The 27,896-nt window shown below is 30.7% G+C and overlaps 1 long non-coding RNA gene and 8 other non-coding genes across 16 annotated transcripts in view; all 9 read right to left on the reverse strand.

Moving 5' to 3' along the window:
• Positions 1-1,263: 1,263 nt before the first annotated feature.
• LOC143246558 (uncharacterized) overlaps positions 1,264-27,896 on the reverse strand; it is a 40,433-nt gene continuing 13,800 nt past the window's right edge. For 3 of the 8 annotated variants that reach the window (XR_013026034.1, XR_013026033.1, XR_013026030.1), the window contains 19 exons: positions 26,780-26,878; positions 25,888-25,954; positions 24,015-24,114; positions 23,121-23,187; positions 21,242-21,341; positions 20,349-20,415; positions 18,469-18,568; positions 17,576-17,642; positions 15,697-15,796; positions 14,804-14,870; positions 12,928-13,027; positions 12,034-12,100; positions 10,155-10,254; positions 9,262-9,328; positions 7,386-7,481; positions 6,489-6,555; positions 4,619-4,714; positions 3,730-3,787; positions 1,264-2,118 (listed from right to left, as the gene is read on the reverse strand). This is a non-coding gene — a long non-coding RNA (uncharacterized LOC143246558). Of the gene's footprint in view, positions 2,119-3,729; positions 3,788-4,614; positions 4,715-6,488; positions 6,556-7,381; positions 7,482-9,261; positions 9,329-10,154; positions 10,255-12,033; positions 12,101-12,927; positions 13,028-14,803; positions 14,871-15,696; positions 15,797-17,575; positions 17,643-18,468; positions 18,569-20,348; positions 20,416-21,241; positions 21,342-23,120; positions 23,188-24,014; positions 24,115-25,887; positions 25,955-26,779; positions 26,879-27,896 lie in introns of all 8 variants that reach the window. The other 5 variants (XR_013026037.1, XR_013026032.1, XR_013026036.1 and 2 more) reach the window with 5 other exon arrangements.
• On the reverse strand, positions 4,020-4,117 carry LOC143247988 (small nucleolar RNA SNORD16). The gene has a single exon (XR_013026776.1). It is a non-coding gene; the product is annotated as a small nucleolar RNA SNORD16 (small nucleolar RNA).
• Positions 6,788-6,885, reverse strand: LOC143247990 (small nucleolar RNA SNORD16). The gene has a single exon (XR_013026778.1). It is a non-coding gene; the product is annotated as a small nucleolar RNA SNORD16 (small nucleolar RNA).
• LOC143247991 (small nucleolar RNA SNORD16) lies at positions 9,561-9,658 on the reverse strand. The gene has a single exon (XR_013026779.1). It is a non-coding gene; the product is annotated as a small nucleolar RNA SNORD16 (small nucleolar RNA).
• On the reverse strand, positions 12,333-12,430 carry LOC143247998 (small nucleolar RNA SNORD16). The gene has a single exon (XR_013026786.1). It is a non-coding gene; the product is annotated as a small nucleolar RNA SNORD16 (small nucleolar RNA).
• Positions 15,103-15,200, reverse strand: LOC143247992 (small nucleolar RNA SNORD16). The gene has a single exon (XR_013026780.1). It is a non-coding gene; the product is annotated as a small nucleolar RNA SNORD16 (small nucleolar RNA).
• Positions 17,875-17,972, reverse strand: LOC143247993 (small nucleolar RNA SNORD16). Its single transcript, XR_013026781.1, has one exon. It is a non-coding gene; the product is annotated as a small nucleolar RNA SNORD16 (small nucleolar RNA).
• Positions 20,648-20,745, reverse strand: LOC143247994 (small nucleolar RNA SNORD16). The gene has a single exon (XR_013026782.1). It is a non-coding gene; the product is annotated as a small nucleolar RNA SNORD16 (small nucleolar RNA).
• LOC143247995 (small nucleolar RNA SNORD16) lies at positions 23,420-23,517 on the reverse strand. The gene has a single exon (XR_013026783.1). It is a non-coding gene; the product is annotated as a small nucleolar RNA SNORD16 (small nucleolar RNA).

The following is a 27,896-nucleotide window of genomic DNA, read 5'->3' on the forward strand; positions in this document are numbered from 1 at the left end:
GTTAATAGCTAGACATATTATGATATTCCATCCTGAATACTGAGAAGTTATCTTAAATATGTGAAGAGTAAATTGTAATTCACACTTTAGACTTGTCTCACCAACACATTGAGTTCATTTTTTTTTTGTATTTGAATATTAATGATAATGTTTGATACTCAATTAAAAATTCTTTATGCAAGATCTAGTGTGTGTGCTTTATAAACCATTTATCATAAGTTTAACTAAAAGCTTGAATAATATGCTACCTAAGTTAGATAAAAGAATTTAGTATGAAAGTAGAATTTAATTTTATGATTGTATAGAAGGGAAGTACAACAAAACAAAGTATTAACCCTATTGTTTAAATTATTAGATCACTTTTATATATAACAATAAAATTATACATCTTGTGTTGCTTATTCGTACTAATTTTGCATACATATGTTACATACTTTGACAAGCAACCCAAATGTAAATATAATTTTAAAATTGCTACTAATTTATCAACTTACTGGAAATTCTCATAGTTTGAGGTAGAATTTTAAATTGTAGGTTGTACTGTGTTTTGCACGACTGGTGTTTTTTGGTAGAATGTTAGAGATGTTACTATCCAGATAATTAAAAGTTCATCCAAAGCCCTCTGTTTTTCCAAACAAAAATAAATTGTTGCAAGGAAGGTTTCATAATTCTTTTCACAATAATTTTATCATCTATGTTATATTTATTAGTTTAAAGTTTTGTAAATTTGTTCTCTAATAAAAATTACAACTTTTAGTAAAAAATTCTTTTTCTTGGATTAAACTACTAGTAGGAAAAGCCAAAGTACAGTTCATTCGAAGTTTGAACATAAATTGAAATATTTAAAGTACCTGCAGCAAATCATTTTCAACCAATGGGAATAAGTAAATAATAAGTGAATTTGACTTCATTGTTCGATTGAATTTTACACAAATCTACTTGAGAATTAACTGGCAAATGTTTATCCATTCTGTAGAAGAAACACTTAATACAATGTTCTTGAAGCCATTGTTTTCAGGGAAGCCTTACTCTTACAACTTTCACTCCTGACACTTTAGTACAATAAATTAATTATTTTAAAAGATTCAACCAGTAATGAACAAAAACTTCAATATTTCTAAACATATCTTTAACCAAATTACTTTGGGATTTAAAATAATAACAATCTATATCCGACAATGCATTTTGCTCACTCAAGAGCTCTTTTGGAAGGATGGAACACACACATATTACATACATATACACAAAAATACGAGGTGTGATAAAGAAAAGTTCTAAAACTTCACTTTTATTCCAAAGAATAATGTAAATACATCAGTATTATATGTTATCCCCTTCAAAGTAATCTCACCCAACTGATAGACACTTGTTCCAATGTTCCTGCCATTTCCAGAAGCTATGCTGGAAGCTTTCAACTGTTATGCAATTAAGTTCTGCTTTCACATGATTATAGATGGTTGGAATGTTACCAAACCTTTTTTCTTTCAATTAATTTTGAGTATTTTTGTAACGAAAAAAAACACAAAAAAATCACATGGGGCACGATCGAGACAATACGGAGGGTGTCGTATCACAGGAATATATTTTTCTGCCACAAATTCTTGAACAGACACAGCAGTGTGTAAAGGCTTGTTTTCATGATAAAGAAATCAATGATCGTTCTCTTACAGCTTGTCTGACACCATCCAAAAGAAATGTCCAGCTCATCAGCAATTTCAGGGATAGTTAATCTCCAATCAGTTTGAATTTTTTCTTTCCCCTTGGCAACTGTTTCATCACTGGATGATGCCGACAATCATCTAGAATGTGGGTCATCTTTGACCGATTCCAGGCAAAGTTGGAAGTGTTTCATCCACTGATAAACGACAGCCTTACTTAAGCAGTCATCACCAAAGGCAGCTCTTAACATATTGAGGAATTTTGTTCCTCCTTTACCATTTCTAACACAAAACTTCATGCAAGCATGTTGTTTTTCTTTTTTGTCCAGTTTTATGATGGTCTTTGAACATGTTTTTGCAACAAGGGTATAATGTTTCGAGAAATGGCTTGTTTGTAGAGAAGATCACTATTTGTACTTTGTACACACTTCAGTGAAGCTCACTGCATTTGTACGAGCACCTGTAACAGAAGAAGTCTTAAAACTCTGATCAGACCTCGTATACGAGTGTTCAGAATACTGTATATACAAGACAATCAAGACAAATGAAGCTCATTATAATATATAAAAAACTTAAAATCCAAATGATTTTTCAATTGTAATTGTAACCTGAAGTTCCCAGTAAGGGTTAAGAAAAGGTTTGCAACTGCATTTAACACAGGTAGTAAATTCAACTACACATTTTATAAAATGTACATAAAGTTTAGAACACGTAGTTAATATTTTAAGCCACACAAAAAGAGCCATTTAGACATTTTTTAAGTATTCAATATTTCCTCAAAATCTTATTACTGAACATTTAGCTGATTCAACACAGTAGAAAACATACTCAAACCCAACATCCGAAACAAAGACAACAGTCATAAAAACAAAACGTCCATTAATTCAATGGACATGTGTAATGTATCGTTCACTTAAAGCTTAAAAAATTTATACTACTGTAACAAATTACAAATTATAGTGGTCAGAAATTTAACTGAATTAATACAAACAATATTCTGTCTAAATAATAAAATTAATTTTAAATAAAGAACAAGGATACTATCAGTCAATTTATTTAATTTAAACTAAAGTAGAACTGTGACGTTAAGTGTACTCTTCCAATTGTATCCAAATGTCCTTCATATCAAAAATCAGCCAAGCAAAGGTGTATTAAGTTACTACATTTTAAGACCCCTCCATTTTGTTTGGTGTATGTAGGATACGTGTTTGTGACTTACTCACTACCTGTATGTAGAAATGTCAATGAGAAGTCATTCAGAACAATTAGCTGTGCTGATTTATAATTTTTATTAACAACACAGTTTCAAAGTGTACTTCTCTTCAGAATATGAACTACAAAACACTTCACATTTTTGTGTTTATTTTACTGTCAAAGGATGAAGTTGAAATACACTGAAAATAAAACAATAAATTACCACCTGTGTCAACAGACGGTTTAACTGACACTGTGATAAAATACTCTTGTGAACAACTAAGCAAGTGCACAGAAATAAGCCAAACATCCCTGCTTCAAGAAAGTGACATGTAATTTATAAGCTCATGTCTTCACACAATGAAAATTCCTCAGAGCAGTGACATCACACTTTGAATCTATGAAAACGTTTATTCCAGTATGTGGTTTGGAAAGTTAATCAAATAAGTGTCATGATTCTTTGGATATTAATCATCTTTCTACAATGTTTGGTATAACGAAAAGATACAGAAAGATATTGACCAACTTTACTGAGTACATACAGAGAGAATGAGACCAAAGATACTGCCCTTAATCCAAACTATTGACGTGTCTATCACAGGAAGATTTATTTTGGTTACAAATAAAAGAAAAAAAGAGGACACTAAAAAAGGTCTGACTTTAATGACAGAATGCCTGTTAAATGAGATTCTACTGTTACCATTACAATAAAGCTAGATGTATTCTGTAAGTATTCTATATGTCTCATTGATATAAAATTCAAAAACCCATACAGCATCAGTCCCTAATCATCATCAGTACCAAAGTTTCTCATTAACTTCAATTCATAACCTGTACTTTATACACGTTTATGAAGTAACTGCATTCGTTTACTCACCTTTTCTCCAATTCCTTGCTCGTTCCTTATCCACAATTATGTACTGTTAAAGAATCACCTACAGTAAAAAATAAATATATTAAATGAATGTGTTATGGAATGTAAAATTAGGTATATCTTAACAGAACAACCTATTCAGATTTCTTATGCATAGAGTTTCAAACACAAAAACTGCACGTTAATTTAAAAGTGTAAGTTCATTTAAAACATATAGAAAATCTAATTAAAGATATAGATGGAAGACTAAAATGAAAATCATAGCAAAGACAAAACTCATGTTCAATAATGGTTTCTCAGACAAGTTTATCAACAATGATAAATAGAAGATAATGACAGTAGGCAGCTGTCTATCTAGATTTCTACAGACGCAAATTACATCATCCTTGAAACCATCTTTTGAATTATCTAATGTTACAGGGTTTCACTTGTAGCATTATAAGCTATATCTTACCAAATACAATAACTAAACAAAATTTTATATACATTTAGAGAGTAAAACCCATCTCCAACTAAATTAATGAGGAAGTCTATAAACTACAGTAAGAAATGATTTAATCAAACAACATATTTGTAGTCAAAATCAAATTACACTTTCTAGTCGTGTGGCACCTAGGTAGTGAAATACTACTTAAAATACATGAAACACTTATGATACAAATGGATTTTACCTATAAAGTGAAATCTTTCAATTATAACCCCAAGTTTCCAGTAAGAGTAAAAGTTTGCAACTGTATTAAAACATGTTATTTAAACTGTACAAATAATTTAGAAGTTTTCCTCAAATAATTTATTCTACTGGTTTTAACACCATACAGAAAATTTTCAAATGTGTAAAACAAATTTGAAGCTCGCTCTGAATAAAAATAACAAAGAGAATTGACTCACTAACCACACTGCCATTGTAAGTCACCTTCCTTAGCAACATGAGACCATTTTCCCCTCATATCAATTCACAACGGAATCCCAAAAGCAACATCACAAACACCTGTGAAAAAGACCATTTTAATTCTTTTAGCTGAAATATGTACCTACTTAAAGTCACAATGAAAACTGATACAATACAGTTCAGTCTAAAGGAACAAACCTCAGCAGAGAATAGAGTACACTATCTAAGAGAGGGCAAGTCCAATCATCACCACCGCTAACATTTTGATTGTCACACAAAACAGATGTATTCTAAAACCCATTTTTGTCAGCTGAAAATGCATTCAATAGTTCTCTCTTGTTTCTGTTAATACCAGTGAAGTTAAATACGACTCACATATACTATACTATACTAAGAAATATTAATTGTTTGAATTCATAAACAGTTGTGCTTCAATATTTAAAACACCCGACAGCCTTGCAACCAGAACCACTGTTTAATGTTTGAACAATAGAATATAAATACGTAGTTAATATTTTAAGCCACTTATAAACAGCCATCTGGAAATTGTTTTAAGTATTTGATACTTTCATAAAATCTTATCATTGAACATTTAGTTGATTCAACACAAGGTAATAACACATACTCAAACCCAACATCCGAGACAAAGACAACACTCATAAAAACAAAACTTCCATTAATTCAATGGACATGTGTAATGTATCTTTTACTTAAAGCTTAAAAAATTTTAAACTTCTGTAACAAATTACAAACTATAGTGATCAGAGATTTAACTCAATTAACACAAATAACATTCTATCTAAATAATAAAATTAATTTTAAATAAAGAACAAAGACACCATCAGTCAGTTTATTTACGTTGAACTAAAGTAAAACCGTGACATTAAGTGTACTCTTCCAATTGTATCCAAATGTAATTGATATCAAAAATGAGCCAAGCAAAGGTGTAGTGAGTTACTACATTTTAAGTCCCCTCCATTCGGTTTGGCGTATGTAGGACACGTGTTTGTGACTTACTCACTGCTTGCACGTAGCAATGTCAATGAGAAGTCATTCAGAACAATTAGCTGTGCCGATTTATAATTTTTATTAATAACACAGTTTCAAAGTGTACTTCTCTTCAGAATGCAAACTGCTATACACTTCAAATTTATTTTTTGTGTTTATTTTACTGTCAAAGGATGAAGTTGGAATTCACTGAAAATAAAGCAATAAATTACCACCTGTGTCAACAGACGGTTTAACTGACACTGTGATAAAATACTCTTGTGAACAACTAAGCAAGTGCACAGAAATAAGCCAAACATCCCTGCTACAAGAAAGTGACATGTAATTTATAAGCTCATGTCTTCACACAATGAAAATTCCTCAGAGCAGTGACATCACACTTTGAATCTATGAAAACGTTTATTCCAGTATGTGGTTCGGAAAGTTAATCAAATAAGTGTCGTAATTCTTTGGATATTCATCATCTTTCTACAATGTTTGGTATAACGAAAAGATACAGAAAGATATTGACCAACTTTACTGAGTACATACAGAGAGAATGAGACCAAAGATACTGCCCTTAATCCAAACTATTGACGTGTCCATCACAGGAAGATTTATTTTGGTTACAAATAAAAGAAAAAAAGAGGACACTAAAAAGGTCTGACTTTAATGACAGAATGCCTGTTAAATGAGATTCTACTGTTACCATTACAATAAAGCTAGATGTATTCTGTAAGTATTCTAGATGTCTCATTGATATAAAATTCAAAAACCCATACAGCGTCAGTCCCTAATCATCATCAGTACCAAAGTTTCTCATAAACTTCAATTCATAACCTGTACTTTATACACGTTTATGAAGTAACTGCATTCGTTTACTCACCTTTTCTCTCTTTTCTCCAATTCCTTGCTCGTTCCTTATCCACAATTATGTACTGTTAAAGAATCACCTACAGTAAAAAATAAATATATTAAATGAATGTGTTATGGAATGTAAAATTAGGTATATCTTAACAGAACAACCTATTCAGATTTCTTATGTATAGAGTTTCAAACACAAAAACTGCACGTTAATTTAAAAGCGTAAGTTCATTTAAAACATATAGAAAATCTAATTAAAGATATAGATGGAAGACTAAAATGAAACTCATAGCAAAGACAAAACTCATGTTCAATAATGGTTTCTCAGACAAGTTTATCAACAATGATAAATAGAAGATAATGACAGTAGGCAGCTGTCTATCTAGATTTCTACAGACGCAAATTACATCATCCTTGAAACCATCTTTTGAATTATCTAATGTTACAGGGTTTCACTTGTAACGTATAAGCTATATCTTACCAAATACAGTAACTAAACAAAATTTTATATACATGTAGAGAGTAAAACCCATCTCCAACTAAATTAATGAGCAAGTCTATAAACTACAGTAAGAAATGATGTAATCAAACAACATATTTGTAGTCAAAATCAAATTACACTTTCTAGTCGTGTGGCACCTAGGTAGTGAAATACTACTTAAAATACATGAAACACTTATGATACAAATGGATTTTACCTATAAAGTGAAATCTTTCAATTATAACCCCAAGTTTCCAGTAAGAGTTAAAGTTTGCAACTGTATTAAAACATGTTATTTAAACTGTACAAATAATTTAGAAGTTTTCCTCAAATAATTTATTCTACTGGTTTTAACACCATACAGAAAATTTTCAAATGTGTAAAACAAATTTGAAGCTAGCTCTGAATAAAAATAACAAAGAGAATTGACTCACTAACCACACTGCCATTGTAAGTCACCTTCCTTAGCAACATGAGACCATTTTCCCCTCATATCAATTCACAACGGAATCCCAACAGCAACATCACAAACACCTGTGAAAAAGACCATTTAAATTGTTTTAGCTGAAATATGTACCTACTTAAAGTCACAATGAAAACTGATACAATACAGTTCAGTCTAAAGGAACAAACCTCAGCAGAGAATAGAGTACACTATCTAAGAGAGGGCAAGTCCAATCATCACCACTGCTAACATTTTGATTGACACACAAAACAGATGTATTCTAAAACACATTTTTGTCAGCTGAAAATGCATTCAATAGTTCTCTCTTGTTTCTGTTAATTCCAGTGAAGTTAAATACGACTCACATATACTATACTATACTAAGAAATATTAATTGTTTGAATTCATAAACAGTTGTGCTTCAATATTTAAAACACCCGACAGCCTTGCAACCAGAACCACTGTTTAATGTTTGAACAATAGAATGTAAATACGTAGCTAATATTTTAAGCCACTTATAAACAGCCATCTGGAAATTGTTTTAAGTATTTGATACTTTCATAAAATCTTATCATTGAACATTTAGTTGATTCAACACAATGTAATAACACATACTCAAACCCAACATCCGAGACAAAGACAACAGTCATAAAAACAAAACGTCCATTAATTCAATGGACATGTGTAATGTATCTTTTACTTAAAACTTAAAAATTTTAAACTTCTGTAACAAATTACAAACTATAGTGATCAGAGATTTAACTCAATTAACACAAATAACATTCTATCTAAATAATAAAATTAATTTTAAATAAAGAACAAAGACACCATCAGTCAGTTTATTTACTTTTAACTAAAGTAAAACCGTGACATTAAGTGTACTCTTCCAATTGTATCCAAATGTAATTGATATCAAAAATGAGCCAAGCAAAGGTGTAGTGAGTTACTACATTTTAAGTCCCCTCCATTCGGTTTGGCGTATGTAGGACACATGTTTGTGACTTACTCACTGCTTGCACGTAGCAATGTCAATGAGAAGTCATTCAGAACAATTAGCTGTGCCGATTTATAATTTTTTATTAATAACACAGTTTCAAAGTGTACTTCTCTTCAGAATGCAAACTGCTATACACTTCAAATTTATTTTTTGTGTTTATTTTACTGTCAAAGGATGAAGTTGGAATTCACTGAAAATAAAGCAATAAATTACCACCTGTGTCAACAGATGGTTTAACTGACACTGTGATAAAATACTCTTGTGAACAACTAAGCAAGTGCACAGAAATAAGCCAAACATCCCTGCTACAAGAAAGTGGCATATAATTTATAAGCTCATGTCTTCACACAATGAAAATTCCTCAGAGCAGTGACATCACACTTTGAATCTATGAAAACGTTTATTCCAGTATGTGGTTTGGAAAGTCAATCAAATAAGTGTCGTAATTCTTTGGATATTCATCATCTTTCTACAATGTTTGGTATAACAAAAAGATACAGAAAGATATTGACCAACTTTACTGAGTACATACAGAGAGAATGAGACCAAAGATACTGCCCTTAATCCAAACTATTGACGTGTCTATCACAGGAAGATTTATTTTGGTTACAAATAAAAGAAAAAAGAGGACACTAAAAAGGTCTGACTTTAATGACAAAATGCCTGTTAAATGAGATTCTACTGTTACTGTTTTCATTACAATAAAGCTAGATGTATTCTATAAGTATTCTAGATGTCTCATTGATATAAAATTCAAAAAACCCATACAGCGTCAGTCTCTAATCATCATCGGTACCAAGGTTTCTCATTAACTTCAATTCATAACCTGTACTTTATACACGTGTTTGAAGTAACTGGATTCGTTTACTCACCTTTTCTCTCTTTTCTCCAATTCCTTGCTCGTTCCTTATCCACAATTATGTACTGTTAAAGAATCAACTACAGTAAAAAATAAATATATTAAATGAGTGTGTTATGGAATGTAAAATTAGGTATATCTTAACAGAACAACCTATTCAGATTTCTTATGCATAGAGTTTCAAACACAAAAACTGCACGTTAATTTAAAAGTGTAAGTTCATTTAAAACATATAGAAAATCTAATTAAAGATATAGATGGAAGACTAAAATGAAACTCATATCAAAGACAAAACTCATGTTCAATAATGGTTTCTCAGACAAGTTTATCAACAATGATAAATAGAAGATAATGACAGTAGGCAGCTGTCTATCTAGATTTCTACAGACGCAAATTACATCATCCTTGAAACCATCTATTGAATTATCTAATGTTACAGGGTTTCACTTGTAACGTATAAGCTATATCTTACCAAATACAATAACTAAACAAAATTTTATATACATTTAGAGAGTAAAACCCATCTCCGACTAAATTAATGAGCAAGTCTATAAACTACAGTAAGAAATGATGTAATCAAACAACATATTTGTAGTCAAAATCAAATTACACTTTCTAGTCGTGTGGCACCTAGGTAGTGAAATACTACTTAAAATACATGAAACACTTATGATACAAATGGATTTTACCTATAAAGTGAAATGTTTCAATTATAACCTCAAGTTTCCAGTAAGAGTTAAAGTTTGCAACTGTATTAAAACATGTTATTTAAACTGTACAAATAATTTAGAAGTTTTCCTCAAATAATTTATTCTACTGGTTTTAACACCATACAGAAAATTTTCAAATGTCTAAAACAAATTTGAAGCTAGCTCTGAATAAAAATAACAAAGAGAATTGACTCACTAACTACACAGCCATTGTAAGTCACCTTCCTTAGCAACATGAGGCGATTTTCCCCTGATATCAATTCACAACGGAATCCCAACAGCAACATCACAAACACCTGTGAAAAAGACCATTTTAATTGTTTTAGCTGAAATATGTACCTACTTAAAGTCACAATGAAAACTGATACAATACAGTTCAGTCTAAAGGAACAAACCTCAGCAGAGAATAGAGTACACTATCTAAGAGAGGGCAAGTCCAATCATCACCACTGCTAACATTTTGATTGACACACAAAACAGATGTATTCTAAAACCCATTTTTGTCAGCTGAAAATGCTTTCAATAGTTCTCTCTTGTTTCTGTTAATACCAGTGAGGTTAAATACGACTCACATATACTATACTATACTAAGAAATATTAATTGTTTGAATTGATAAACAGTTGTGCTTCAATATTTAAAACACCCGACAGCCTTGCATCCAGAACCACTGTTTAATGTTTGAACAATAGAATGTAAATACGTAGCTAATATTTTAAGCCACTTATAAACAGCCATCTGGAAATTGTTTTAAGTATTTGATACTTTCATAAAATCTTATCATTGAACATTTAGTTGATTCAACACAATGTAATAACACATACTCAAACCCAAAATCCGAGACAAAGACAACAGTCATAAAAACAAAACGTCCATTAATTCAATGGACATGTGTAATGTATCTTTTACTTAAAGCTTAAAAATTTTAAACTTCTGTAACAAATTACAAACTATAGTGATCAGAGATTTAACTCAATTAACACAAATAACATTCTATCTAAATAATAAAATTAATTTAAAAAAAAGAACAAAAAAACCATCAGTCAGTTTATTTACGTTGAACTAAAGTAAAACCGTGACATTAAGTGTACTCTTCCAATTGTATCCAAATGTCATTGATATCAAAAATGAGCCAAGCAAAGGTGTAGTGAGTTAATACATTTTAAGTCCCCTCCATTCGGTTTGGAGTATGTAGGATACGTGTTTGTGACTTACTCAATGCTTGCATGTAGCAATGTCAATGAGAAATCATTCAGAACAATTAGCTGTGCCGATTTATAATTTTTATTAATAACACAGTTTCAAAGTGTACTTCTCTTCAGAATGCAAACTGCTATACACTTCAAATTTATTTTTTGTGTTTATTTTACTGTCAAAGGATGAAGTTGGAATTCACTGAAAATAAAGCAATAAATTACCACCTGTGTCAACAGATGGTTTAACTGACACTGTGATAAAATACTCTTGTGAACAACTAAGCAAGTGCACAGAAATAAGCCAAACATCCCTGCTACAAGAAAGTGGCATATAATTTATAAGCTCATGTCTTCACACAATGAAAATTCCTCAGAGCAGTGACATTACACTTTGAATCTATGAAAACGTTTATTCCAGTATGTGGTTCGGAAAGTCAATCAAATAAGTGTCGTAATTCTTTGAATATTCATCATCTTTCTACAATGTTTGGTATAACGAAAAGATACAGAAAGATATTGACCAACTTTACTGAGTACATACAGAGAGAATGAGACCAAAGATACTGCCCTTAATCCAAACTATTGACGTGTCTATCACAGGAAGATTTATTTTGGTTACAAATAAAAGAAAAAAAGAGGACACTAAAAAGGTCTGACTTTAATGACAGAATGCCTGTTAAATGAGATTCTACTGTTACTGTTTCCATTACAATAAAGCTAGATGTATTCTGTAAGTATTCTAGATGTTTCATTGATATAAAATTCAAAAACCCATACAGTGTCAGTCCCTAATCATCATCAGTACCAAAGTTTCTCATTAACTTCAATTCATAACCTGTACTTTATACACGTGTTTGAAGTAACTGGATTCGTTTACTCACCTTTTCTCTCTTTTCTCCAATTCCTTGCTCGTTCCTTATCCACAATTATGTACTGTTAAAGAATCACCTACAGTAAAAAATAAATATATTAAATGAATGTGTTATGGAATGTAAAATTAGGTATATCTTAACAGAACAACCTATTCAGATTTCTTATGCATAGAGTTTCAAACACAAAAACTGCACGTTAATTTAAAAGTGTAAGTTCATTTAAAACATATAGAAAATCTAATTAAAGATATAGATGGAAGACTAAAATGAAAATCATAGCAAAGACAAAACTCATGTTCAATAATGGTTTCTCAGACAAGTTTATCAACAAAGATAAATAGAAGATAATGACAGTAGGCAGCTGTCTATCTAGATTTCTACAGACGCAAATTACATCATCCTTGAAACCATCTATTGAATTATCTAATGTTACAGGGTTTCACTTGTAACATTATAAGCTATATCTTACCAAATACAATAACTAAACAAAATTTTATATACATTTAGAGAGTAAAACCCATCTCCAACTAAATTAATGAGCAAGTCTATAAACTACAGTAAGAAATGATGTAATCAAACAACATATTTGTAGTCAAAATCAAATTACACTTTCTAGTCATGTGGCACCTAGGTAGTGAAATACTACTTAAAATACATGAAACACTTATGATACAAATGGATTTTACCTATAAAGTGAAATGTTTCAATTATAACCTCAAGTTTCCAGTAAGAGTTAAAGTTTGCAACTGTATTAAAACATGTTATTTAAACTGTACAAATAATTTAGAAGTTTTCCTCAAATAATTTATTCTACTGGTTTTAACACCATACAGAAAATTTTCAAATGTCTAAAACAAATTTGAAGCTAGCTCTGAATAAAAATAACAAAGAGAATTGACTCACTAACTACACAGCCATTGTAAGTCACCTTCCTTAGCAACATGAGACCATTTTCCCCTCATATCAATTCACAACGGAATCCCAACAGCAACATCACAAACACCTGTGAAAAAGACCATTTTAATTGTTTTAGCTGAAATATGTACCTACTTAAAGTCACAATGAAAACTGATACAATACAGTTCAGTCTAAAGGAACAAACCTCAGCAGAGAATAGAGTACACTATCTAAGAGAGGGCAAGTCCAATCATCACCACTGCTAACATTTTGATTGACACACAAAACAGATGTATTCTAAAACCCATTTTGTCAGCTGAAAATGCATTCAATAGTTCTCTCTTGTTTCTGTTAATACCAGTGAAGTTAAATACGACTCACATATACTATACTATACTAAGAAATATTAATTGTTTGAATTGATAAACAGTTGTGCTTCAATATTTAAAACACCGACAGCCTTGCATCCAGAACCACTGTTTAATGTTTGAACAATAGAATGTAAATACGTAGTTAATATTTTAAGCCACTTATAAACAGCCATCTGGAAATTGTTTTAAGTATTTGATACTTTCATAAAATCTTATCATTGAACATTTAGTTGATTCAACACAATGTAATAACACATACTCAAACCCAAAATCCGAGACAAAGACAACAGTCATAAAAACAAAACGTCCATTAATTCAATGGACATGTGTAATGTATCTTTTACTTAAAGCTTAAAATTTTAAACTTCTGTAACAAATTACAAACTATAGTGATCAGAGATTTAACTCAATTAACACAAATAACATTCTATCTAAATAATAAAATTAATTTTAAAAAAAGAACAAAAACACCATCAGTCAGTTTATTTACGTTGAACTAAAGTAAAACCGTGACATTAAGTGTACTCTTCCAATTGTATCCAAATGTCATTGATATCAAAAATGAGCCAAGCAAAGGTGTAGTGAGTTAATACATTTTAAGTCCCCTCCATTCGGTTTGGAGTATGTAGGATACGTGTTTGTGACTTACTCACTGCTTGCATGTAGCAATGTCAATGAGAAATCATTCAGAACAATTAGCTGTGCCGATTTATAATTTTTATTAATAACACAGTTTCAAAGTGTACTTCTCTTCAGAATGCAAACTGCTATACACTTCAAATTTATTTTTTGTGTTTATTTTACTGTCAAAGGATGAAGTTGGAATTCACTGAAAATAAAGCAATAAATTACCACCTGTGTCAACAGATGGTTTAACTGACACTGTGATAAAATACTCTTGTGAACAACTAAGCAAGTGCACAGAAATAAGCCAAACATCCCTGCTACAAGAAAGTGGCATGTAATTTATAAGCTCATGTCTTCACACAATGAAAATTCCTCAGAGCAGTGACATCACACTTTGAATCTATGAAAACGTTTATTCCAGTATGTGGTTCGGAAAGTCAATCAAATAAGTGTCGTAATTCTTTGGATATTCATCATCTTTCTACAATGTTTGGTATAACGAAAAGATACAGAAAGATATTGACCAACTTTACTGAGTACATACAGAGAGAATGAGACCAAAGATACTGCCCTTAATCCAAACTATTGACGTGTCTATCACAGGAAGATTTATTTTGGTTACAAATAAAAGAAAAAAAGAGGACACTAAAAAGGTCTGACTTTAATGACAGAATGCCTGTTAAATGAGATTCTACTGTTACTGTTTCCATTACAATAAAGCTAGATGTATTCTGTAAGTATTCTAGATGTCTCATTGATATAAAATTCAAAAACCCATACAGCGTCAGTCTCTAATCATCATCGGTACCAAGGTTTCTCATTAACTTCAATTCATAACCTGTACTTTATACACGTGTTTGAAGTAACTGCATTCGTTTACTCACCTTTTCTCTCTTTTCTCCAATTCCTTGCTCGTTCCTTATCCACAATTATGTACTGTTAAAGAATCACCTACAGTAAAAAATAAATATATTAAATGAATGTGTTATGGAATGTAAAATTAGGTATATCTTAACAGAACAACCTATTCAGATTTCTTATGCATAGAGTTTCAAACACAAAAACTGCACGTTAATTTAAAAGTGTAAGTTCATTTAAAACATATAGAAAATCTAATTAAAGATATAGATGGAAGACTAAAATGAAACTCATAGCAAAGACAAAACTCATGTTCAATAATGGTTTCTCAGACAAGTTTATCAACAATGATAAATAGAAGATAATGACAGTAGGCAGCTGTCTATCTAGATTTCTACAGACGCAAATTACATCATCCTTGAAACCATCTATTGAATTATCTAATGTTACAGGGTTTCACTTGTAACGTATAAGCTATATCTTACCAAATACAATAACTAAACAAAATTTTATATACATTTAGAGAGTAAAACCCATCTCCAACTAAATTAATGAGCAAGTCTATAAACTACAGTAAGAAATGATGTAATCAAACAACATATTTGTAGTCAAAATCAAATTACACTTTCTAGTCATGTGGCACCTAGGTAGTGAAATACTACTTAAAATACATGAAACACTTATGATACAAATGGATTTTACCTATAAAGTGAAATGTTTCAATTATAACCTCAAGTTTCCAGTAAGAGTTAAAGTTTGCAACTGTATTAAAACATGTTATTTAAACTGTACAAATAATTTAGAAGTTTTCCTCAAATAATTTATTCTACTGGTTTTAACACCATACAGAAAATTTTCAAATGTCTAAAACAAATTTGAAGCTAGCTCTGAATAAAAATAACAAAGAGAATTGACTCACTAACTACACAGCCATTGTAAGTCACCTTCCTTAGCAACATGAGACCATTTTCCCCTCATATCAATTCACAACGGAATCCCAACAGCAACATCACAAACACCTGTGAAAAAGACCATTTTAATTGTTTTAGCTGAAATATGTACATACTTAAAGTCACAATGAAAACTGATACAATACAGTTCAGTCTAAAGGAACAAACCTCAGCAGAGAATAGAGTACACTATCTAAGAGAGGGCAAGTCCAATCATCACCACTGCTAACATTTTGATTGACACACAAAACAGATGTATTCTAAAACCCATTTTTGTCAGCTGAAAATGCTTTCAATAGTTCTCTCTTGTTTCTGTTAATACCAGTGAGGTTAAATACGACTCACATATACTATACTATACTAAGAAATATTAATTGTTTGAATTGATAAACAGTTGTGCTTCAATATTTAAAACACCCGACAGCCTTGCATCCAGAACCACTGTTTAATGTTTGAACAATAGAATGTAAATACGTAGCTAATATTTTAAGCCACTTATAAACAGCCATCTGGAAATTGTTTTAAGTATTTGATACTTTCATAAAATCTTATCATTGAACATTTAGTTGATTCAACACAATGTAATAACACATACTCAAACCCAAAATCCGAGACAAAGACAACAGTCATAAAAACAAAACGTCCATTAATTCAATGGACATGTGTAATGTATCTTTTACTTAAAGCTTAAAAATTTTAAACTTCTGTAACAAATTACAAACTATAGTGATCAGAGATTTAACTCAATTAACACAAATAACATTCTATCTAAATAATAAAATTAATTTAAAAAAAAGAACAAAAAAACCATCAGTCAGTTTATTTACGTTGAACTAAAGTAAAACCGTGACATTAAGTGTACTCTTCCAATTGTATCCAAATGTCATTGATATCAAAAATGAGCCAAGCAAAGGTGTAGTGAGTTAATACATTTTAAGTCCCCTCCATTCGGTTTGGAGTATGTAGGATACGTGTTTGTGACTTACTCACTGCTTGCATGTAGCAATGTCAATGAGAAATCATTCAGAACAATTAGCTGTGCCGATTTATAATTTTTATTAATAACACAGTTTCAAAGTGTACTTCTCTTCAGAATGCAAACTGCTATACACTTCAAATTTATTTTTTGTGTTTATTTTACTGTCAAAGGATGAAGTTGGAATTCACTGAAAATAAAGCAATAAATTACCACCTGTGTCAACAGATGGTTTAACTGACACTGTGATAAAATACTCTTGTGAACAACTAAGCAAGTGCACAGAAATAAGCCAAACATCCCTGCTACAAGAAAGTGACATGTAATTTATAAGCTCATGTCTTCACACAATGAAAATTCCTCAGAGCAGTGACATCACACTTTGAATCTATGAAAACGTTTATTCCAGTATGTGGTTTGGAAAGTCAATCAAATAAGTGTCATAATTCTTTGGATATTAATCATCTTTCTACAATGTTTGGTATAACAAAAAGATACCGAAAGATATTGACCAACTTTACTGAGTACATACAGAGAGAATGAGACCAAAGATACTGCCCTTAATCCAAACTATTGACGTGTCTATCACAGGAAGATTTATTTTGGTTACAAATAAAAGAAAAAAAGAGGACACTAAAAAGGTCTGACTTTAATGATAGAATGCCTGTTAAATGAGATTCTACTGTTACTGTTTCCATTACAATAAAGCTAGATGTATTCTGTAAGTATTCTAGATGTCTCATTGATATAAAATTCAAAAACCCATACAGCGTCAGTCCCTAATCATCATCAGTACCAAAGTTTCTCATTAACTTCAATTCATAACCTGTACTTTATACACGTTTATGAAGTAACTGCATTCGTTTACTCACCTTTTCTCTCTTTTCTCCAATTCCTTGCTCGTTCCTTATCCACAATTATGTACTGTTAAAGAATCACCTACAGTAAAAAATAAATATATTAAATGAATGTGTTATGGAATGTAAAATTAGGTATATCTTAACAGAACAACCTATTCAGATTTCTTATGCATAGAGTTTCAAACACAAAAACTGCACGTTAATTTAAAAGTGTAAGTTCATTTAAAACATATAGAAAATCTAATTAAAGATATAGATGGAAGACTAAAATGAAACTCATAGCAAAGACAAAACTCATGTTCAATAATGGTTTCTCAGACAAGTTTATCAACAATGATAAATAGAAGATAATGACAGTAGGCAGCTGTCTATCTAGATTTCTACAGACGCAAATTACATCATCCTTGAAACCATCTATTGAATTATCTAATGTTACAGGGTTTCACTTGTAACGTATAAGCTATATCTTACCAAATACAATAACTAAACAAAATTTTATATACATTTAGAGAGTAAAACCCATCTCCAACTAAATTAATGAGCAAGTCTATAAACTACAGTAAGAAATGATGTAATCAAACAACATATTTGTAGTCAAAATCAAATTACACTTTCTAGTCATGTGGCACCTAGGTAGTGAAATACTACTTAAAATACATGAAACACTTATGATACAAATGGATTTTACCTATAAAGTGAAATGTTTCAATTATAACCTCAAGTTTCCAGTAAGAGTTAAAGTTTGCAACTGTATTAAAACATGTTATTTAAACTGTACAAATAATTTAGAAGTTTTCCTCAAATAATTTATTCTACTGGTTTTAACACCATACAGAAAATTTTCAAATGTCTAAAACAAATTTGAAGCTAGCTCTGAATAAAAATAACAAAGAGAATTGACTCACTAACTACACAGCCATTGTAAGTCACCTTCCTTAGCAACATGAGACCATTTTCCCCTCATATCAATTCACAACGGAATCCCAACAGCAACATCACAAACACCTGTGAAAAAGACCATTTTAATTGTTTTAGCTGAAATATGTACATACTTAAATTCACAATGAAAACTGATACAATACAGTTCAGTCTAAAGGAACAAACCTCAGCAGAGAATAGAGTACACTATCTAAGAGAGGGCAAGTCCAATCATCACCACTGCTAACATTTTGATTGACACACAAAACAGATGTATTCTAAAACCCATTTTTGTCAGCTGAAAATGCATTCAATAGTTCTCTCTTGTTTCTGTTAATACCAGTGAAGTTAAATACGACTCACATATACTATACTATACTAAGAAATATTAATTGTTTGAATTGATAAACAGTTGTGCTTCAATATTTAAAACACCCGACAGCCTTGCATCCAGAACCACTGTTTAATGTTTGAACAATAGAATGTAAATACGTAGCTAATATTTTAAGCCACTTATAAACAGCCATCTGGAAATTGTTTTAAGTATTTGATACTTTCATAAAATCTTATCATTGAACATTTAGTTGATTCAACACAATGTAATAACACATACTCAAACCCAAAATCCGAGACAAAGACAACAGTCATAAAAACAAAACGTCCATTAATTCAATGGACATGTGTAATGTATCTTTTACTTAAAGCTTAAAAATTTTAAACTTCTGTAACAAATTACAAACTATAGTGATCAGAGATTTAACTCAATTAACACAAATAACATTCTATCTAAATAATAAAATTAATTTAAAAAAAAGAACAAAAAAACCATCAGTCAGTTTATTTACGTTGAACTAAAGTAAAACCGTGACATTAAGCGTACTCTTCCAATTGTATCCAAATGTCATTGATATCAAAAATGAGCCAAGCAAAGGTGTAGTGAGTTAATACATTTTAAGTCCCCTCCATTCGGTTTGGAGTATGTAGGATACGTGTTTGTGACTTACTCAATGCTTGCATGTAGCAATGTCAATGAGAAATCATTCAGAACAATTAACTGTGCCGATTTATAATTTTTATTAATAACACAGTTTCAAAGTGTACTTCTCTTCAGAATGCAAACTGCTATACACTTCAAATTTATTTTTTGTGTTTATTTTACTGTCAAAGGATGAAGTTGGAATTCACTGAAAATAAAGCAATAAATTACCACCTGTGTCAACAGACGGTTTAACTGACACTGTGATAAAATACTCTTGTGAACAACTAAGCAAGTGCACAGAAATAAGCCAAACATCCCTGCTACAAGAAAGTGACATGTAATTTATAAGCTCATGTCTTCACACAATGAAAATTCCTCAGAGCAGTGACATCACACTTTGAATCTATGAAAACGTTTATTCCAGTATGAGGTTCGGAAAGTCAATCAAATAAGTGTCGTAATTCTTTGGATATTCATCATCTTTCTACAATGTTTGGTATAACGAAAAGATACAGAAAGATATTGACCAACTTTACTGAGTACATACAGAGAGAATGAGACCAAAGATACTGCCCTTAATCCAAACTATTGACGTGTCTATCACAGGAAGATTTATTTTGGTTACAAATAAAAGAAAAAAAGAGGACACTAAAAAGGTCTGACTTTAATGATAGAATGCCTGTTAAATGAGATTCTACTGTTACTGTTTCCATTACAATAAAGCTAGATGTATTCTGTAAGTATTCTAGATGTCTCATTGATATAAAATTCAAAAAACCCATACAGCGTCAGTCTCTAATCATCATCGGTACCAAGGTTTCTCATTAACTTCAATTCATAACCTGTACTTTATACACGTGTTTGAAGTAACTGCATTCGTTTACTCACCTTTTCTCTCTTTTCTCCAATTCCTTGCTCGTTCCTTATCCACAATTATGTACTGTTAAAGAATCACCTACAGTAAAAAATAAATATATTAAATGAGTGTGTTATGGAATGTAAAATTAGGTATATCTTAACAGAACAACCTATTCAGATTTCTTATGCATAGAGTTTCAAACACAAAAACTGCACGTTAATTTAAAAGTGTAAGTTCATTTAAAACATATAGAAAATCTAATTAAAGATATAGATGGAAGACTAAAATGAAACTCATAGCAAAGACAAAACTCATGTTCAATAATGGTTTCTCAGACAAGTTTATCAACAATGATAAATAGAAGATAATGACAGTAGGCAGCTGTCTATCTAGATTTCTACAGACGCAAATTACATCATCCTTGAAACCATCTATTGAATTATCTAATGTTACAGGGTTTCACTTGTAACGTATAAGCTATATCTTACCAAATACAATAACTAAACAAAATTTTATATACATTTAGAGAGTAAAACCCATCTCCAACTAAATTAATGAGCAAGTCTATAAACTACAGTAAGAAATGATGTAATCAAACAACATATTTGTAGTCAAAATCAAATTACACTTTCTAGTCATGTGGCACCTAGGTAGTGAAATACTACTTAAAATACATGAAACACTTATGATACAAATGGATTTTACCTATAAAGTGAAATGTTTCAATTATAACCTCAAGTTTCCAGTAAGAGTTAAAGTTTGCAACTGTATTAAAACATGTTATTTAAACTGTACAAATAATTTAGAAGTTTTCCTCAAATAATTTATTCTACTGGTTTTAACACCATACAGAAAATTTTCAAATGTCTAAAACAAATTTGAAGCTAGCTCTGAATAAAAATAACAAAGAGAATTGACTCACTAACTACACAGCCATTGTAAGTCACCTTCCTTAGCAACATGAGACCATTTTCCCCTCATATCAATTCACAACGGAATCCCAACAGCAACATCACAAACACCTGTGAAAAAGACCATTTTAATTGTTTTAGCTGAAATATGTACATACTTAAATTCACAATGAAAACTGATACAATACAGTTCAGTCTAAAGGAACAAACCTCAGCAGAGAATAGAGTACACTATCTAAGAGAGGGCAAGTCCAATCATCACCACTGCTAACATTTTGATTGACACACAAAACAGATGTATTCTAAAACCCATTTTGTCAGCTGAATGTGCAATCAATAGTTCTCTCTTGTTTCTGTTAATACCAGTGAAGTTAAATACGACTCACATATACTATACTATACTAAGAAATATTAATTGTTTGAATTGATAAACAGTTGTGCTTCAATATTTAAAACACCCGACAGCCTTGCATCCAGAACCACTGTTTAATGTTTGAACAATAGAATGTAAATACGTAGCTAATATTTTAAGCCACTTATAAACAGCCATCTGGAAATTGTTTTAAGTATTTGATACTTTCATAAAATCTTATCATTGAACATTTAGTTGATTCAACACAATGTAATAACACATACTCAAACCCAAAATCCGAGACAAAGACAACAGTCATAAAAACAAAACGTCCATTAATTCAATGGACATGTGTAATGTATCTTTTACTTAAAGCTTAAAAATTTTAAACTTCTGTAACAAATTACAAACTATAGTGATCAGAGATTTAACTCAATTAACACAAATAACATTCTATCTAAATAATAAAATTAATTTATAAAAAAGAACAAAAAAACCATCAGTCAGTTTATTTACGTTGAACTAAAGTAAAACCGTGACATTAAGTGTACTCTTCCAATTGTATCCAAATGTCATTGATATCAAAAATGAGCCAAGCAAAGGTGTAGTGAGTTAATACATTTTAAGTCCCCCTCCATTCGGTTTGGAGTATGTAGGATACGTGTTTGTGACTTACTCAATGCTTGCATGTAGCAATGTCAATGAGAAATCATTCAGAACAATTAGCTGTGCCGATTTATAATTTTTATTAATAACACAGTTTCAAAGTGTACTTCTCTTCAGAATGCAAACTGCTATACACTTCAAATTTATTTTTTGTGTTTATTTTACTGTCAAAGGATGAAGTTGGAATTCACTGAAAATAAAGCAATAACTTACCACCTGTGTCAACAGATGGTTTAACTGACACTGTGATAAAATACTCTTGTGAACAACTAAGCAAGTGCACAGAAATAAGCCAAACATCCCTGCTACAAGAAAGTGACATGTAATTTATAAGCTCATGTCTTCACACAATGAAAATTCCTCAGAGCAGTGACATCACACTTTGAATCTATGAAAACGTTTATTCCAGTATGAGGTTCGGAAAGTCAATCAAATAAGTGTCGTAATTCTTTGGATATTCATCATCTTTCTACAATGTTTGGTATAACGAAAAGATACAGAAAGATATTGACCAACTTTACTGAGTACATACAGAGAGAATGAGACCAAAGATACTGCCCTTAATCCAAACTATTGACGTGTCTATCACAGGAAGATTTATTTTGGTTACAAATAAAAGAAAAAAAGAGGACACTAAAAAGGTCTGACTTTAATGATAGAATGCCTGTTAAATGAGATTCTACTGTTACTGTTTCCATTACAATAAAGCTAGATGTATTCTGTAAGTATTCTAGATGTCTCATTGATATAAAATTCAAAAACCCATACAGCGTCAGTCTCTAATCATCATCGGTACCAAGGTTTCTCATTAACTTCAATTCATAACCTGTACTTTATACACGTGTTTGAAGTAACTGCATTCGTTTACTCACCTTTTCTCTCTTTTCTCCAATTCCTTGCTCGTTCCTTATCCACAATTATGTACTGTTAAAGAATCACCTACAGTAAAAAATAAATATATTAAATGAATGTGTTATGGAATGTAAAATTAGGTATATCTTAACAGAACAACCTATTCAGATTTCTTATGCATAGAGTTTCAAACACAAAAACTGCACGTTAATTTAAAAGTGTAAGTTCATTTAAAACATATAGAAAATCTAATTAAAGATATAGATGGAAGACTAAAATGAAACTCATAGCAAAGACAAAACTCATGTTCAATAATGGTTTCTCAGACAAGTTTATCAACAATGATAAATAGAAGATAATGACAGTAGGCAGCTGTCTATCTAGATTTCTACAGACGCAAATTACATCATCCTTGAAACCATCTATTGAATTATCTAATGTTACAGGGTTTCACTTGTAACATTATAAGCTATATCTTACCAAATACAATAACTAAACAAAATTTTATATACATTTAGAGAGTAAAACCCATCTCCAACTAAATTAATGAGCAAGTCTATAAACTACAGTAAGAAATGATGTAATCAAACAACATATTTGTAGTCAAAATCAAATTACACTTTCTAGTCATGTGGCACCTAGGTAGTGAAATACTACTTAAAATACATGAAACACTTATGATACAAATGGATTTTACCTATAAAGTGAAATGTTTCAATTATAACCTCAAGTTTCCAGTAAGAGTTAAAGTTTGCAACTGTATTAAAACATGTTATTTAAACTGTACAAATAATTTAGAAGTTTTCCTCAAATAATTTATTCTACTGGTTTTAACACCATACAGAAAATTTTCAAATGTCTAAAACAAATTTGAAGCTAGCTCTGAATAAAAATAACAAAGAGAATTGACTCACTAACTACACAGCCATTGTAAGTCACCTTCCTTAGCAACATGAGACCATTTTCCCCTCATATCAATTCACAACGGAATCCCAACAGCAACATCACAAACACCTGTGAAAAAGACCATTTTAATTGTTTTAGCTGAAATATGTACATACTTAAATTCACAATGAAAACTGATACAATACAGTTCAGTCTAAAGGAACAAACCTCAGCAGAGAATAGAGTACACTATCTAAGAGAGGGCAAGTCCAATCATCACCACTGCTAACATTTTGATTGACACACAAAACAGATGTATTCTAAAACCCATTTTGTCAGCTGAAAATGCATTCAATAGTTCTCTCTTGTTTCTGTTAATACCAGTGAAGTTAAATACGACTCACATATACTATACTATACTAAGAAATATTAATTGTTTGAATTGATAAACAGTTGTGCTTCAATATTTAAAACACCGACAGCCTTGCATCCAGAACCACTGTTTAATGTTTGAACAATAGAATGTAAATACGTAGCTAATATTTTAAGCCACTTATAAACAGCCATCTGGAAATTGTTTTAAGTATTTGATACTTTCATAAAATCTTATCATTGAACATTTAGTTGATTCAACACAATGTAATAACACATACTCAAACCCAAAATCCGAGACAAAGACAACAGTCATAAAAACAAAACGTCCATTAATTCAATGGACATGTGTAATGTATCTTTTACTTAAAGCTTAAAAATTTTAAACTTCTGTAACAAATTACAAACTATAGTGATCAGAGATTTAACTCAATTAACACAAATAACATTCTATCTAAATAATAAAATTAATTTAAAAAAAAGAACAAAAAACCATCAGTCAGTTTATTTACGTTGAACTAAAGTAAAACCGTGACATTAAGTGTACTCTTCCAATTGTATCCAAATGTCATTGATATCAAAATGAGCCAAGCAAAGGTGTAGTGAGTTAATACATTTTAAGTCCCCTCCATTCGGTTTGGAGTATGTAGGATACGTGTTTGTGACTTACTCACTGCTTGCATGTAGCAATGTCAATGAGAAATCATTCAGAACAATTAGCTGTGCCGATTTATAATTTTTATTAATAACACAGTTTCAAAGTGTACTTCTCTTCAGAATGCAAACTGCTATACACTTCAAATTTATTTTTTGTGTTTATTTTACTGTCAAAGGATGAAGTTGGAATTCACTGAAAATAAAGCAATAAATTACCACCTGTGTCAACAGATGGTTTAACTGACACTGTGATAAAATACTCTTGTGAACAACTAAGCAAGTGCACAGAAATAAGCCAAACATCCCTGCTACAAGAAAGTGACATGTAATTTATAAGCTCATGTCTTCACACAATGAAAATTCCTCAGAGCAGTGACATCACACTTTGAATCTATGAAAACGTTTATTCCAGTATGTGGTTCGGAAAGTCAATCAAATAAGTGTCGTAATTCTTTGAATATTCATCATCTTTCTACAATGTTTGGTATAACGAAAAGATACAGAAAGATATTGACCAACTTTACTGAGTACATACAGAGAGAATGAGACCAAAGATACTGCCCTTAATCCAAACTATTGACGTGTCTATCACAGGAAGATTTATTTTGGTTACAAATAAAAGAAAAAAAGAGGACACTAAAAAGGTCTGACTTTAATGACAGAATGCCTGTTAAATGAGATTCTACTGTTACTGTTTCCATTACAATAAAGCTAGATGTATTCTGTAAGTATTCTAGATGTCTCATTGATATAAAATTCAAAACCTCATACAGTCAGTCCCTAATCATCATCGGTACCAAAGTTTCTCATTAACTTCAATTCATAACCTGTACTTTATACACGTTTATGAAGTAACTGCATTCGTTTACTCACCTTTTCTCTCTTTTCTCCAATTCCTTGCTCGTTCCTTATCCACAATTATGTACTGTTAAAGAATCACCTACAGTAAAAAATAAATATATTAAATGAATGTGTTATGGAATGTAAAATTAGGTATATCTTAACAGAACAACCTATTCAGATTTCTTATGCATAGAGTTTCAAACACAAAAACTGCACGTTAATTTAAAAGCGTAATTTCATTTAAAACATATAGAAAATCTAATTAAAGATATAGATGGAAGACTAAAATGAAAATCATAGCAAAGACAAAACTCATGTTCAATAATGGTTTCTCAGACAAGTTTATCAACAATGATAAATAGAAGATAATGAGAGTAGGCAGCTGTCTATCTAGATTTCTACAGATGCAAATTACATCATATTTGAAACCATCTATGAATTATCTAATGTTACAGTGTTTCACTTGTAACGTATAAGCTATATCTTACCAAATACAATAACTAAACAAAATTTTATATACATTTAGAGAGTAAAACCCATCTCCAACTAAATTAATGAGCAAGTCTATAAACTACAGTAAGAAATGATGTAATCAAACAACATATTTGTAGTCAAAATCAAATTACACTTTCTAGTCATGTGGCACCTAGGTAGTGAAATACTACTTAAAATACATGAAACACTTATGATACGAATGGATTTTACCTATAAAGTGAAATGTTTCAACTATAACCTCAAGTTTCCAGTAAGAGTTAAAGTTTGCAACTGTATTAAAACATGTTATTTAAACTGTACAAATAATTTAGAAGTTTTCCTCAAATAATTTATTCTACTGGTTTTAACACCATACAGAAAATTTTCAAATGTCTAAAACAAATTTGAAGCTAGCTCTGAATAAAAATAACAAAGAGAATTGACTCACTAACTACACAGCCATTGTAAGTCACCTTCCTTAGCAACATGAGACCATTTTCCCTCATATCAATTCACAACGGAATCCCAACAGCAACATCACAAACACCTGTGAAAAAGACCATTTTAATTGTTTTAGCTGAAATATGTACCTACTTAAAGTCACAATGAAAACTGATACAATACAGTTCAGTCTAAAGGAACAAACCTCAGCAGAGAATAGAGTACACTATCTAAGAGAGGGCAAGTCCAATCATCACCACTGCTAACATTTTGATTGACACACAAAACAGATGTATTCTAAAACCCATTTTGTCAGCTGAAAATGCATTCAATAGTTCTCTCTTGTTTCTGTTAATACCAGTGAAGTTAAATACGACTCACATATACTATACTATACTAAGAAATATTAATTGTTTGAATTCATAAACAGTTGTGCTTCAATATTTAAAACACCGACAGCCTTGCAACCAGAACCACTGTTTAATGTTTGAACAATAGAATGTAAATACGTAGTTAATATTTTAAGCCACTTATAAACAGCCATCTGGAAATTGTTTTAAGTATTTGATACTTTCATAAAATCTTATCATTGAACATTTAGTTGATTCAACACAATGTAATAACACATACTCAAACCCAACATCCGAGACAAAGACAACAGTCATAAAAACAAAACGTCCATTAATTCAATGGACATGTGTAATGTATCTTTTACTTAAAGCTTAAAATTTTAAACTTCTGTAACAAATTACAAACTATAGTGATCAGAGATTTAACTCAATTAACACAAATAACATTCTATCTAAATAATAAAATTAATTTTAAATAAAGAACAAAGACACCATCAGTCAGTTTATTTACGTTGAACTAAAGTAAAACCGTGACATTAAGTGTACTCTTCCAATTGTATCCAAATGTCATTGATATCAAAAATGAGCCAAGCAAAGGTGTAGTGAGTTACTACATTTTAAGTCCCCTCCATTCGGTTTGGCGTATGTAGGATACGTGTTTGTGACTTACTCACTGCTTGCATGTAGCAATGTCAATGAGAAATCATTCAGAACAATTAGCTGTGCCGATTTATAATTTTTATTAATAACACAGTTTCAAAGTGTACTTCTCTT

The sequence above is a fragment of the Tachypleus tridentatus genome, chromosome 3 (genome assembly GCF_004210375.1).
Source record: "Tachypleus tridentatus isolate NWPU-2018 chromosome 3, ASM421037v1, whole genome shotgun sequence".
NCBI lineage: Eukaryota > Metazoa > Arthropoda > Merostomata > Xiphosura > Limulidae > Tachypleus > Tachypleus tridentatus.